The following is a 16,683-nucleotide window of genomic DNA, read 5'->3' as shown; positions in this document are numbered from 1 at the left end:
TAAGTCCACGACCAACCTTTTAGTCCAGAACTCAGGACAAGATGACACGTCACAAGCACAGAATCCTCCTATTGCCGTGACACCTGAGGCCACAAGCGCGACACATTGAGAAAATGAAGTTTATCTAGGGGTCAGCTTCACAATGCAAAAACCCCTAACAAAACCAAAGGCGTTTTAATTGAAGGGATAGTAGAGGATTGCGATGATGATGGTGGTAAAGGTTTTGATCCATCGACTAGATCATTTCTCCGGAAAAGACTTAAAGAGCAATCTCAGATTTTTAGCCGAGAAATAAAATGCATACTTGATGTAATACGTAGTAATGGCAACACACACAACAAATTACTTGAACTATTGATTAATAAAGCCTACGAAAGTGGACCCATCGATCGTTCCAGACAACTGCCACCTAAAAGTAATCTGTTGTCAACAATACAGGCTGAGACAGGATTTGCTCGGCCAAAAATGATCGGGTTGGAAAAAAGAGGAGGATCAAGCAGTAAATCAAACGGATCCGACCAGAGAGCAGAAACAACATCCGTCGATATGATCGAGGTCTATAGAATGATCGATTCAGCCTTAAATAATGGGCCAAAGTTTCCAAAGTTCATTTATCCATATCTCGCTTTCGTGGAAAAATTCGAGTACCTCAAAGGATTCAAAATTTCGGACTTCAGCCTTTTTGTCGAAGAATCATCCCTATCGTCATTAAAACACGTAGCCCCATTCACTATTCAATGTGGGGATGTTAATAGCGATTTTCATAAGCCACGATTGTTCAACTTTTCACTAACTAGCTCAGCCTTCGTGTGGTATATCAATTTCCCTCCCAACTCTGTTAGTCGAGAAATTTCATGAGCAATTATATCGGCCAGGGATGGACGTATTAGTGTCTTCCTTAGCCAGGATGGCTCAGGCCTCTGACGAATCACCAACGAAATATCGTACGACGTTTAAATCAGCCAGAAATTGGTGCCGAGTACCTCTTCTAGAATTCGAGTTCGTTAGGATAGCTCTAAACAGCCTGGATGTAGAATACAAAAATAAATTCTTGGAGGCGAACTTTCGTGACATGTACGAACTAGCTTAACATGTCGAACAATACGACTATTTACTCTGAGAATAGAAGGTCTCGAAGTCTCCATCCCAAAGAACAATCTACAAAAACCCCATGGTCAGTTATGCGTCGGCTGAAGGTAAAGAATATGCCAGTATAGACGCGGCCGAGATAGTAATCGACAAACCATATATATGCAAGGAGTTAGCTCATGCTAATCTCAAAGATGCCAAAACTCGCTTGGCCTCTGAAGAGTCTATCGTTAAAACATCAAAAGTTTACACTTTCGATATTACTAAGGCTGACGCCATCTTCGATCAGCTGCTACTTGCCAAAATTATCAAACTTCGGCCGAGACATAATATCCCCAAGGCCAAATAATTGAAAGGAAAAATGTATTGTAAGTACCATAACTCGAACAAGCACACAACAAACAACTGCATCGTGTTTTAAGACGTCATCCAAAGCTAGATTGACAACGGTAAACTCAAGTTTCCAGAAAAAAAATGGGTGTCGACACCGATCCATTTCCCATGGTGACAGTGAGCATGGTAAATGTTTGTCTACCCGAGGATAAAGGAAAAGGAAAGGCCGGTTTCGTTCCAATGCAACATGTCCCAAAACAGAACTTCGGACCACACCTCAAGATTGATTTATTTTCAAACGAGCTGCCAAAAGATTTTTTGAAACCAGCTATCGTCGAGCCAATGTCAGACTCTAGTGCAGAGGAAGCGGATGGGCCGATGGTTTTATGTAGTCGGTGTAAGACAAATGTTATCCTTATCAAACCAAAGAAGAAACCACCTTAAGCAACAATACAGCGACCGCCTCATAAGGCCACAACGACACCTCAAAATGTGCTCGGTGCATGCCAACGTAAGGGAGTTTTCGAGAGGCTCAGCGCTCAAACTAAGATTGACGGACCACCTTCAGCCAGACGGTGCCTTGATTTCGACAAAACATTTTATAAAGAGGATTATTATGTGCACAATTCTAGCAGCTTGAGTTCATTTACGAACCAGAAAACCTTCAAACCGCCTGAGCCACTTGACCAAAGGTGGTATAGTTATAATTCTTCTACCGGCATGTATACCGCATTTTCTAAATCATAGAAACGCCGACACCAGCTAATAGATTGCATGGCCCGCCGACAGGCGGCTAAGGCTACCTCAGTTACAAAATGACAGCCGAAAGAAATAATAGGTAATAAAGATGACCAACAACCCCTGACAATCATAGCCGAATTACTTCAGGGAAAGAAGGTGATCAATCGTAGCTTTGAGACCACAATAGAAGAATTTGATAAGCGCATAAAACTCATTCTTCAGCCTGGGGAGATGAAAGCTCGTTTCGAACACTTCAAGGAAGAAGCGGAAAGCAAACTTCCTCCATTGCCTTCCGAAGCTTTGGAGTATATGTAGGAGTTTAATAAGAAATATTCCACTAATGACATGTACGACCTACCAAAGGCGTGTCAAGAGGCTTTTGACCTAGCACTAACTAGCCCTGATGCTGAGCAGATTATTCAAAATACCATTGATCTAAGGATGAAGGCCAAGTTCTAGCATATACGTGAAGTTCGAGTTCTCGGCTTTGAGGTCGATCCATATACTGATATAGAGACCACCGAGCTTCATTTCTCCCTCGAGGACCTCCAATATTTACGATATCATTTTGAAGTCTTCTCAGCCGTGTCTCTTTTTGGCTTGACGACCGATGAGAAAGAGCGTGTGGCACGATTAGATGCTTACCTAGACACAAGGGACGCCCGAATCACCTATCAGGAATGTGCCCATAAGGCGTTGCAGGGGCAAGACTGGTCTCCAACGACGAGCGAGCTCAGGGATAGCAATCAGAATGAAATAGGTCCATTGGATGTACCATATGAGCAATTACTTGAAAAGAAAAATGATCAGGTCGAGGACACTAAAAAACATGATACTTTGCTTGATAGTCTGGAAGACGAAGACCATGACCCAATGGGCCATTCGGTTCTAAAAAATACAGAGATTAACATGGTCCACATTCTACTGGCTGAATTTCAGCCAACCACGTCCCAACCAAATTTCTGAGATGGTGACACGGTTGTCGAAGAAGCGATGCAAGTCGACTTCGTCATCATGGATGAGGACGAGCAAGTAAGCAGAGAAGACAAACTCAAAGCAGCTCTTACCAAGCTGTTTCCCCATTTTTCTTCGGCCAACCTCCATCATTTGAAGTCGTTGTATGTTACAACTCACATCGAAGTATATCCAGTTTCCAAAATTTTCATCGATTACGGAGCAATGGTCAATATCATGCTTGTCTCCATCATGAAAGCATTACGTCGCTCTAACAAAGAACTTATTCCATCGGGGATCACCATGAGTAACTTCGTCGGTGACAAGTCCCAAATCAAGGGGGCATTTTTGTTATAAGTAAATATCGTAGGTTGCAATCACATGACAGCATTCTTCATAGTAGACTCAAAGACCAAATATAACACATTGTTCGGTCGGGACTGGATCCATCAAACAGGTTGTATCCCTTCATCTTTATATCAAGTCCTTATCTTCTGGGACGGTAAATCGATCGTGGTTTATCCAGCCGACAATCAGTCGTTTGAAGCTAACATTATCCAAGCACGTTACTATAATGACCACGTCGGCTACATCACCTTGTACGATTTCAACGATGAATGACAGCTGCTCGAATTTCAGTTCAGAAAGCTATTGAGGTTGGCACCGAGATTGTTCATTAGGATTTGACAAGACCCAGGTTGGTTGACATCATTACTGACCCCAATATCTGACACCAAACAGGTTGAACGCCGAGCACCGGTTTCATCTACCATGGAACGACTGCTGGCCCATTAGTATACTATTTCCAAACAACCAAATTCAGGCGTAAACCTCGTGAAGTTTCTCGCTGAATGAGATAATCGTCCTGTCATTTCCCTTGACAAAGTCCAAGCTACCCCGATCGAGCTCGAAGACAGTCGACCTTAAGTCAAAGACCCACTAGAGGAAATAGATGTTTGAACAGCCGATGACCCTCGGTCATTATTTATTAGTGCGTTGTTACCCCAATCCATGAAAATAAAACTTTGTAAATTACTCAATGAGTTTAAAGATTGTTTTTCTTGGAGTTACCATGAGATGCCTGGTCTAGATCGAAGCCTCTTCGAGTATAAATTACGCATCAAAGCTGGTTGTAAACCTTTATGCCAACCCCCTCGACGATTCTCGACCGAAGTACAACTCGGCATAAAAGACAAACTAGTTTGATGTTTAAAAGTTGGGTTTATTCGGACCGCTCGATATGTCGAATGGTTGGCGAATATCGTACCAGTGTTAAAGAAAAACGACGCTCTACGTATTTGCATCGATTTTCGTAATTTAAATTGGTAACCCTCAAAGATGAATATCCGATGCCAATCTCAGAATTGTTAATTGACGTTGCAGCCAATCATGAAATGTTGTCCTTCATGGATGGCCATGTTGGACCAGATCTTTATCGCCAAAATCGATGTTCACAAAACCGCCTTTCGTTGCCCAGGGCACTCAGGACCTACAAGTGGGTAGTTATCCCATTCGGCCTTAAAAATGCTGGTGCCACATACCAACGTGCTATGAACACCATATTTCATGACCTGATTGGTATGATCATAGAAGTATACATCGACGATGTGGTAATTAAATTGAAGGGCCGCCGAACGCATCTAGATGATCTTTGGCAAGCTTTCCTTCGTATGTGCCAACATAATCTCAAAATGAACTTGGCCAAGTGCATCTTCAGTGTATCAGCTGGTAACTTCTTGGGTTTTCTTGTACACCATCATGGTATCGAGGTGGACACAAATATGGCTTGCGCAATCATCGACGCTCCACCCTCGACGACCAAAAAGTAACTCTAATCTTTACTCGACAAGATAAATTTTCTCCGTCGTTTCATAGCTAATTCGATGGGAAAAGTGAAAGTGTTCTCTACACTTTTGAAACTTAAGGATTCATACAAGTTTGAGTGGTGTGAATAACATCAAGCGGCTTTCACACAAATCAAGGCTTCCCATACAACCCCATCCGTCCTCATACTGCCTCGACGTGGTAAACCTCTTAAGCTATACATTTTGGCAGCCAAAGAGTTCATTGGTTGCCTTCTTGCACAAGACAACGATGTCAGGCGTGAACAGGCCATCTTTTATCTCAGTTGGAAGCTTAACTCACCTAAAATCAATTATTCAGCTGCAGAAAAACTCTGCCTGACTTTGTTTTTCGATGCATCTAAACTCCGACATTACATGTTCCCTTCCGTCACTCAGGTTATCGCCCAGATCGATGTTATTTGGTATGCTCACTCGACCAATGGTCAAAGGCCGAATTGGGAAATGGACAATGGCATTGTTCGAATTCAGTTTGTAATACGTGCCACAGAAAGTCGTCAAAAGGTAAGTGCTAGCTGGTTTCTTAGCCCAACATCCTTCTTCATATGGTTTTAGGGGCAACGACGTCGAAATCAGCATGGTGGAAACGCGTGATAATTATTGGACGATGTATTTTGATGGTTCCAGTACTTCAACCTCGGCTGGTGTTTGAATCGTCATTTAATCCCCAGATCAGCACCGTTGTTATTTTTCTCTCAAGCTTGATTTTGATTGTACAAATCATCAGGCCGAATATGAAGCCTTTATCATCGGCCTCAGCGTTTTTCACTACTTGAGGGCAGCACGCGTACTGGTCCTCGGAGATTCAGAACTTGTGATTAACCAACTTAATGGAACTTTTCGTTGTATGAGTTGTACTCTAGCGTCCTATAACATGGTCGTCAGCTATCTGGCCGAGTCATTTAACGGTTTCACGTTCAAATATAAATCCCGCATTCAAAACACTGAAATTGACGAACTGGCTTAAATAGCCTCCAAAGCATAACTCATGGGGGGCGAGCTAGGTCGGGCGATACCTGTAGTATGACAATGGCACCCGACTTAGCTTAATCCACAAGTTCTCCAACACGACCACGTGATCTGTACAAGAGTGATGTCCTTACCTTCATTGTTAGAGCAAGGACATCTTGTGGGCCATAGGACAAGGGTCCATGCCACAAATTACGTGTTGTACCAGAAAGGTGATGATGGTTTATTGTTATTATGCCTCGGCCAGCAGAAGGCTGCCCAAGCAATTGTAGAAGTACACAAAGGAATTTGCGAGGCTCATCAATCTGGACACAAAATGCGTTGGCTGCTTCGCTGACACGGCTATTTCTGGCCAAGTATATTGAATGATTGTACGAACAAGGATATGTAGAATGTCAAATTCATGGGCCTATTTAAAGAGTTTCGGCCGAATTACTTCACTTGGTCACCAAACCTTGGCAGTTCAGATGATGGGTCATGGACGTAATCGAAAAAATTACGTCGTCTTCCAGATCAATAAAGCATGCATGGATACTCGTAGCAACCGATTATTTCACCAAATGGATCGAGGCAAAGTCATATGCCGAGTTAACCTCGAGAGAGGTTTATAGTTTCATGGAGGAAAATATTATGACAAGATTCAGTGTACCAGAATCGATTATAACTAACAACGGCACAATCTTCATAGCCGATAATTTCAAAGAATATACGGCGAACCTAAAAATCCGACTCAAACAGTCTATGCCGTATTACCTAAAAGCAAATGGATAGGTCGAAGCAAGTAATAAAGTTTTGATCAGCATTCTTGAAAAAATGATAAAAGAAAAGCCTGGCATGTGGTATTTGAAGTTAAACCAGGCTTTATGGGCATATCAAACTTCACTTCGATCAGCAACGGGGACAACCCCCTGTGCGTTGACCTACGGGCACAACGCGATGCTATTAATTAAGCTAAGTATAATCTCGTTGCGAGTAGTCAAGCAAAGCAGTTTGAGTAGTGCTAAATATAATCAAGCCATGAGGCAAGAGTTAAAGGATTTAGAGGAAGCTCGGCTTGATGCTTATAATTTAATAGTAGCACAGAAAAAGATCACCGAACGAGCTTATAATCGACGGGTCCGACAAAAGACGTTCGATGAAAGTGAGCTAGTTTGGCAAATCGTATTACCAATAGGAATTAAAGATCCTCAATTTGGAAAATGGTCACCGAATTGGGAAGGACCGTTCATCATCCACAAAGTTCTCGGTAATGGGGCATACCATCTTAAAGACCGAACCGGTCTAATTCATAAACTACCAATCAATGGGAAATTTTTAAAGAAATACTATCCAGTCACTTGGCAAATGCGAGAATAAAAGTTTATTTCATTAATTTTGCAAAAGAGCGTACAAGAGAAGTTACAAAAGATTCCAACAGTTGATTACTAAACCAAAATCTTAAGGGGTCGAAGGAAAAAAGCCTTCAAAAGCGGCCTTCAGTTCCAACCACTTTACTTCACCCGCTATGACTACGGCCTGTCTTGTTCTTTTACTAAGCTGAAGTTGTCGTATCTACTTTGCGCCAGCTGCGAAGTTTGTCAGTCGAGCCCTATTCACTTCAAAATCCTTTTCGAGTTCTGAAGCAATAGTATACCTTTGCGGTTGAAGTTCGGCAATTTGACATTGAAGTTCGGCAATTTGATGATCAAGGTTGGCCAACCGCGTTTTCTTTGCTTTTATGGCCTCAACCTGCAACTGACTGGCTTCATGAGCGATCTTTGCAGCCTTTAGGTCATCCTTGGCCTGGAGAGCCCCTTCAAAAATAGTAAAGTATTGTCGGGTCTGCTCCAGGATATTGGATAAGTGGATGACACTTTCGGTACTCAGGCTGCAAGATCGTTCAGGCACTCTCTTACATAATCGAGGCCTTTACATTGAATGACTTGTGAGGTCGAGAGGGATAGGAGTTCCTACAACTTGGTGAAGGCATTGGATTTGGCCGCGATCGCGGAAGGCTCGGTCGATGCGGCATATGGGTTGGCTACTCCAGAAGTACTTGAGAGGAGAGTGTCGAGCTTAACTTCTCATGAAGGCTGCATAAAGAAGAAGTTAGTAAAGAATAATTTAAAAGAATAGCAGATAAGGAAATCGTGATAGACTTGCCAAAATGAGACATCGGCCATGTCTGCTGGTTCGTTGCTTGAACCTAGAGAACTTAGTGGCCAAGCCCAATGTTTAAGAGAGCCTCTTAATTCACGTGGCTGATGAAAGCTATCTACATTCGATGGCCACTGAGGTGGCCAAGAAATATAAATAACACCCTTCGGTGCGTAAAACTATTGGTGAAATGAACGATCAGGCACCTGGCATTTTAATGTTTGTTCTTGGTTCAAAATTCAAAGGTTAAGAATTGAAAAGGTGATATAGTGACAGTTCTTACAAAGGTTAAAGTAATATCATGGGGAGGGATATTGAGATTCTGGTTTTATGGATGAATCAACATCTCAGCTGTCACTTTTGACTCGACAAGGAGTGCCGCTTCAGGTCTGGAACCTGCTTCAGCTACGGGAGTGTCGGCTTGATCCGCCTCCTCGACTGTCGATTGAGAAGTGATAGTTGGCAGTTCGGCTGGTTGAGGATGTTTCACCGGCATGGGCCATTTGCTCTCATCTTCATAGATAATGGATTAGTCGTTAGGCAAGAAGTTCGAGATAGAAGGAACATTATAAAATTTTATACCTCTTCTTCTAGGATGATTGCTGAAGCTTTTTTTGGATTTCAGGGGAACTTTTTCTTGGCTACAGAAGTTGCCCTTTCCAGGGTAGTAACCGTCAAGCCGGCTTCGACATGAGCAGCAGTCGGTGTTAAAGTTGCTGGCTTTTCGACAGCTAGATGGGCGACCGGCTCAATCACCAAGTCTCGATGTACCATGGCCAAGACCTTGGCAGCAAGGGAAGGGAGAGAGGCACTGGAAGTAGTTGGTCTTGTGGTTTAGCTGGAGATAACATGGATCTCCCATTTCCAGTCTTCCTCAGGGAAGGGGTAAGTTTTTTCTTAGCCACGGCCATCGCAATCACCTCGACACTTTTTATGGTTCGGCCACCTAAAAACATTGAGCTTGAATAAAAAAGAAGTTTGAAATAAACAAGAAAGAAAAGTAAAAAGGAAAGCCGTATACCTTGGGCTGTTTCTTTGGATTTTGGGGCGAGTCTTTTTGGGGTGGTCTTCAAAAAGCTTTTGTGAGATGTCCTCGGCTAAAGTTCTGAAGAAATCCTTAGTATAGGCACCCCACCAATTAATGAAGATGCTAGCACATCGGGATTCTAGAGTTTTTAGCCGAAGAAGGAATTTGGCACCCCGCTCTTTGAATTCCTTCTCGGCTACTTCACACTCCTTCTCAGAAGAGTCGGAGAAGCATTCTCGACTCAAGAGGGAGATAGAAGAAAGGAATGACATATGGCATCCTTGAAGATAGCCCAGTTGACGAGCCAAGAAGTTAGGGTGATAGACTTCCTAACTTCCTTATTGAGCCTCACAACCATAAGGCAGGTCGCGAATGATGATAAATGACCCTCAGGAATTTCAGAGATCAACTTCCTCCGCATCTTCCCATGTCGATGTTGGAAGGATAATGGAAGAAGGGTACGTTCGGCAATGGTAAATCTGGAATTTATCGTCCGACGGGTTTTTAAGGCCGAAGAAATATTTGAATATCTCTTCAGCCGAGTGGGGAGAAATGGGTCGTGAGGCCAGCTTAAGGCCCATGGCTTCGAAAGAGTTGAAACTTGCAAGGTCTAGCTACATCATCGAGAATTAGACCTGCAACCAGAGTTGAAAAACCCAGAGTGGATTGTTTTGGTGGGGGTCGATTTTCCCCATCGTAGTCTCGGCCAAACACCTAGTGAGGTTGGCAAGAACGGCCAGACTAATGGCCAGGACATGACCACTGGCCAGGGCCTCGACGACAGGCATATTATTGGCCAGGCATTTATTCGACTTGGCTTAAAAAATATATTTGTTGTACCAGTAGAATAAGAAGGCCCCGTGTTCACCCTTTTTAAGATTTTCCCCTTTCGAGCCAGCAAAGTGAGTGATTATGGTGTTATAGTTGAAGAAGTTCTTGTGTAGTTTATGCGCATCTTCTTTCGACAATTTTTGGTTTTCCTTTGTCAAGGCTTCGACGACATGGTCCTCGAAAATGGTCTTCAGGTCCAAGTCAAATTGATACCCGGAGAGATAATTGTCGACTGGGAGGCCATTATGAGATGTGCCAATTATGGCTGTGATGTCCATCACTGTTAGGCCAAGAGGGCCGAGGGGAATGACCATTGTATTGGTGGCTGAGCACCAAAAGCTCAGAGCAGCAATCATGAGCTCTCGATCCAAGCACATCTCGATGGTCGAGAGTTTAATGGCAGTAAAAATGCCGAGAGTTTTCCATTCATCATCGAAATATGGCTTCAGTCGACTAACCCAGGCAACCCAGGCCGCAGTGGTCGAAGGCCAAACGCCTTGGGGTTTGGCCAGTTCCCATTTCAACCAGTTATACCCTTGGAATAAGGGTTTCAGGTAATGGTCTTTGAGCATTTCGATGATCACTTCTGGAACATCGTCTTTGAACAATGGGTCGAGGGTTTGGTGGGAAGCATTTGGCTCATCCTCAAATCAGATGGTTTTGATAATATTTCGATCAGTGATGCTTTGGCATTTAGTTTATTCCTCGACCAACTTAGTGACAAAAGTATTAGCGGCCATTGAACACGAAGGTTTTTTGGGTTTCAGAATAAGATGAAGGTTTTCTGGGTTTGAGAGCTAGTGGCAATGAGATTTGAGAATTTTGAAATCGTAAGATTTGAATGAAGGAGATCAGCAGTTTTTTAGGGGCTAAATCGATCGCAGGATTTTGTAATCATGATGGATTTTCAAATAATCTAGGTGAAAAGACCAAAGAACTTGTGGATTGAAGATGCACGTTTGCATATGACAATGAATTTAATGGCGAAGAGACGTTTCGATGGTTACACGTTTCGAATGTCATTATTAATAATAGACGAGTAAGCTGAGGAATCGCCACATGGCAGAGCATCTGACAAATTAAGATCGTGCACTCGTGCTTCATAAATGCACCTGAGTGGATAGAATATTTGAGACTTTTCATTGTCTTTCAAAGATATACTAAGGGTTTGATTTCACTTTTTCAAGGTAAAGGCTTGGCCATAAGTTTTAAGGCCAATGAGCTCAAAAGCGAGAGGGGCAATGTTTGGGCCCAAAATGCTAATTTGGGCCGAGCTCAGATATTCTCAACCCAATGGTGTTTATTTAAAATGTTACTTTGGGCCGAGTTCAGATATTCTCGGCCCAATGGTGTTTATTTAGATTCTTGTTGTAGGCCTACCCTGTCCAGGTTGGCCGAATCCTGCTACGAAGAGGATTGTTTCGGATAAAGGTGGAGTAGTCAAATCCTGGCATATTAAGGAGTCTCAAAGCTAAAGTACTTAGGATTAGGAGATGAACCTGGTTTGTTTGAAGGGTTAGTTCAAAGTCTTATATATATTTGGATTGGTTGATTTAATCAAATTAGTTTCTAGTTCGGCCATATGGGTTCTTGCTGCTATAAATAGAGGAGGGAGTGCATCATTCAAGGCCTCTCCAATTCAACACACAAACTACCATGCGCAAACTCTCGCTCTACGTGAAAACTCTCAACAACCTTGAGATTTTTATTTTATTTTTCCTGTCGACACATCTTCAGTTTGGATAAATAGCACTATAAAGGCAACCGGTGACATCTTTAGTTTAGATAAACAGCACTAGACTCGTAGAATCAGCCTATCAAGGAGCACCTTCAGTTTGGATAAACAGCACTGCTTCTCGGCCGACTGATTACTTATCCAAGTCTCGGTCGACAAGGATTTTCGAGTCCTTGCTGGTAGAGGTTATCTCATCAGCCTTCTTGGCGAAGTGAGGTGTTACCAGGTTACTACATTCGGCACATTGAAAGCCGAATTTGATATTTGAACTTCGCAGAACTAACAGCCTTGTTTTCAGGCTCTAGAACCCGAAGGCTGAGACATGTTCCTTCCTCAGCCACAGTCTCAAGATCAAGAAGTCAGCAGCGCGCTCAAGGCCACATCCACATATTTTACTCACCAGCCGTGCTCTGCCATCGAGTTGGCACGCCCCGCATATAACCGAATGACGTAGTTAGCTTATTAATTACTCGATCTGCGTGCCAAGTAGGCTTGGTAGTTTTTAGGGTCAATAGTAATATAAGTAAGTAGGTAACCAACATTCTTAATTTGAAAACAAGAGGAACTACCTATCCATTTTCATAACCAACAAAAAAAAGTACATCAAGTGAAACAAAAAAGAATGGGTAATCCGACACTGGGAATGTGTGATAAATTTTACAGAATATCTGAATAACTATTTATAACGACTAAAACATGTTTTAGGATGCCCAGTAAACACTCCAGTAAGCAGACATTGTAATCAATCAATGGTACCAAAACTTCATTAGACTAATAGATATGATCAAAGTACTATACAAAAACAGTTTACTTCATACAAGCCATTCAACTAGACACATGACCATAGAGACTAACTAGTAAACATGGTACAAATGCAAAGGGCACAGATGCAAAATTTTGATCCTATTGATTTCGGCAAAGTTACAGTACTACATTTGATCAAAATTTTGATCCAGGTGAAATAGCCTCTTGTTGGTTTCAAGTAGAGATCGGTTGTGGCTATTCAGATTAGTCTGACTATATTTGATCAAAATGTTGGATGTTAGCTTTCAAAAATATCTGTCTTACAAGCATCGTCTCTCAAGTTACAACTTTTATATTTTTGCTAGTCAAGAGAGTATATCAATGTGGATCCATACAACGCATTATGTGTGGATGATCTTGAAATTTACAACGAGGTGAGTGGAAACACCATAAGGTCCTTGGTTTCTGCAAGTACTTGTCACTTTTAAGTAATCTGGGATCATTATACTGACCTTACATTTGAAATCGCAGTGCACGGAAGACATAAGCCTTGGACAGATTGGAACCTTCATGTAGTACTGTAACTTTGCCAAAACAAAGGGTACAGATGCAAAATTTTGTGGAGAATTCACAGGTTTTGATACGCAGCTCAGGTTTCTACAAAGGATCGATCGATTCCCACAAAAACACAATTTTATTTTAATTTTTTTATAGAAGGAAAAATCCATTTCAGATGCCATAGACATATTTATATTCAGAAGAAGATCCAGTCGGTATCCAGTGTAAAGCAGAAGATAAGGTTGAAAAGGAAGGAAAAATTAGAACAAATTAACATTAGGATTAGTTAGAAGTTAACAAATTAACAAATTAACAAATTAACGTAAAGAATTAAGAAAAGAATGATATCTGGGTCAATACCTGCTGGCTAGCTGGGAATTGAAAATCTATATTGAAATTGCTTCAAACTGCAAACAAGAAACAACAACAATGAAATTCTTAAACCCTGAAATTTAGCCCATTTCCTAATAATTTATCCCAAATAAAAACCCTGATTCAATCCCCTTTTCAAAATTAAAACCCTAATTCCCATTCACAAATTTTTAAACCCTGAAATCCATCCCAAGCCCTAGTAATTTATCCCAAATTAAAACCCCAAATTCTAGAATTCATCTCAATTCACAATCAAAATCCTTAATTTCACAATTTCATAATTTGTAATTGGACTTACTTTCAAGGAGAGAGACGAGCATGATGAAGGGGTGGTGGCTGCCAGTCGTTTAGAATGAGAGGGAGAGAGACAACCGACAAAGTAGTGGTGGTGGTTGGATTCAAGATTGTGAAGAGGAAAGAGAGGTTTTGTTTCAAGATTTGGGGTTCGAGCTTGCGAAGAGGAGAGAGGTCTGAGTTCAAAATAAAGAAGATGAGGAAGGCCATGTGAGGGAGGGAGAGGGAGGGAGAGAGAGGGCGAGATGAGTGAGAGGGAAGAGAGAGATCGAGTGAGAGAGAGTTCGGGTCAAGTGTTTTTGTCCAAACTTGAAATTTTTTTTTTAAAAAAGGCGTATTTTTTACAATTGCACCACCAAAGTATTACAAATGGTGCGACACAGGTATACATTTTGATGTCGCGCAAAGTGTTTTTGTTTGACAACCACATTGTGGTGTAGCGCAAGGTATTTTTTTTTAAAAAAAATTATTATAAAATTTACTAAAAATGTGATTTTACTCACTTCAAATTCAATTTTTTTTTACATAAAACCCACAATAATATACTTTCCAAAAAAAAACTGACCCGAACTACAATAATAAATTTAAACCTATTTACATAAAACCCACAATAATATATTTTCCTAACAAAAACTGACCCGAACTACAATAATAAATTTAAACCTACTTAATAAATATACATACCATTCAATTTCTTAAGTGTTATACGTACAAAATAAATAAATTTAAATCTAGGGTAAATCTCAGTTTACTACCCTCAAGTTTCATGGTTTTCAACATTTAGTACATGAAGTTTTTTTCATCCCAGAATCATTCCTAAAGTGTTAATTTTGGGACAATCTCATACATCCATTAGTCTGGCTGTTAAGTCTCCCGTTAACTGATACGTGGCGCCCATGTGGACAATGACTGGGCGCCACATGTCATTAAGGGGTCCACGTGAAAATTAAAAATTCAAAAATATTAAAATATTAAAATAATTAATTAAATAAAAAAAAATAATTATAAAAAAAAAAAAGCGCAGAACCCCTTCATCTTCCCCACCCGACACCCCTTCATCCTCTCCACCCCCTTCCTTACTCCACCCTTCCATCCCCTCCATCCCTCACCCACCAATACCCTTCCCTTTCCCTGATACCCACACAGTAGAATCCATTTCATCCCCCAATTTTATCAAGACACCCACCACCCCAGCCATGTCCACCACAATTTCCAACCTTGGCAGCTCAACTCCCAAGACATTACCACACCTATGTCCCCCACCCATTTCCATACCCCTACCGTCACCCTAAATTTCAACCTCAACTACCACGACGCCATCGACCTCAACGAATCAGACCAACTCCAGTCCCCGCTACAGCATCATCGTGTCAACTCTGACGACGAGGAAAAAGAGCCTATGTTCAAGAAGCAACATGCAGAGAAGTAGTTCCTGCTCTGCAACGGTCACTCGGGCCTCATGTTGAGTTTCGAGGATGACTCGGGTCTCCTAAGGAGAGATTAACCTGCGAAACATATATCCACTAGACCAAGGAGAAGGCGATGCTAATCACCGTGCACAGCCGAATCAAAATCTTCGCCACGAGATCTGGGAGTATTGTCGCCCCATAGCTTCGAGATCTCTGTCCCAAGATCTGAGAGTATCATTGTGCACAGCCAATCACTGCTCCTTCGAGCTCATGGGGCCATCGAAGAGGATGAGGGTTGAGTAGGTGGAGTTGAAGAGAGGGGGGATGTGCAAAGGTTAGGTAGGTGCAGAGGAGATAAGGAAAGGAAAAGGGAAGGGGATTGGGGGTTTGAGGAAAAATACATTTTTTTTTAATTCTTTAATTATTTTTTTTTAATTTTTAATATCCACGTGGGACCTTTATTGACACGTGGCACCTAGTCATTGTCCACATGGGCGCCACATCATCAGTTAACAAGAGACTTAATAGCCAGACTAACGGATGTATAAGACTGTCCCAAAATTAACGCTTTAGGAATGACTCTAGGACGAAAAAAAACATAATGTACTAAATGTTGAAAACCCCGAAACTTGAGGGTAGTAAACTGAGATTTACCCTTAAATCTACTTAATAAATATATATACCATTGTGTTTATACCATACTTAGGGCCTCCGTATTTAGATCTCGTATAAATACTCGGAGGACTTAAATGTAATTATGTAATAAAGGAATGGGCAAATATGTAATAAGTGAGGAGTCCTTATTCTATAAAAGGACCCCTCACCCTCACAATTAGGAGAGGCCAATCCTGAGGCCAATTCCTAGGCCCTCTCACCCCCTCTCAACGCTCTCACTCTCAGAGCTCTCTCTCCCTCAAATAAATACAATCAGTGTGGACGTAGCCCAAACCTTGGGGTGAACCACGATACATCTTGTGTCATTTACATTTCTTGCAGATTCACGGTCGGATTTACGTTGTTCCAAGACCTCCAGTTTTGTGCATCAACACATTGAAATTGATGGGATACGCATTGTATAAAACTAGTTTCAATGATCCAACCGTCAAACTTTTTTGTATATACTTTGAGATCGCATATGCCAAAAATCGCAAAAAACAAACATTCGGAGATCAAGTAATAGGACAAAACTTTTCGACGGTTATAAATGAAAAATCACAATTTAACGGTTATTTTAACTCCGATTTTGATGATTTTTTTATAGCTACACTCCTTGATCCTATATGAATACAATGAATGAATTCGATCTTCAATTTAAAATATTTACGCTAATGAATACCAAAAAATCTTATGTTATACTTAATGAAAGTATAAATAAACTTTAGGTGTTAGTGAATCTATTGTTTTGATCAGATACGCATTGTATGAAACTAGTTTCAACAATCCAACCATCAAACTTGTTTGTATATACTTAAAGATCGCAGACGCCAAAAATTGCAAAAAATAAACATTCAGAGATTAAGTAACGGGACAAAACTTTTCGACGGTTATAAACAAAAATTCACGATTTAACAGTAGTTTTAACTCCAATTTTGATGATTTTTTATAGCTACACTCCCTAATCCTATAAAA

Source organism: Malus sylvestris, chromosome 6 (assembly GCF_916048215.2).
Source record: "Malus sylvestris chromosome 6, drMalSylv7.2, whole genome shotgun sequence".
NCBI lineage: Eukaryota > Viridiplantae > Streptophyta > Magnoliopsida > Rosales > Rosaceae > Malus > Malus sylvestris.
The sequence above is the reverse complement of the archived record's forward strand: the minus strand, read 5'-3'. Positions refer to the sequence as shown.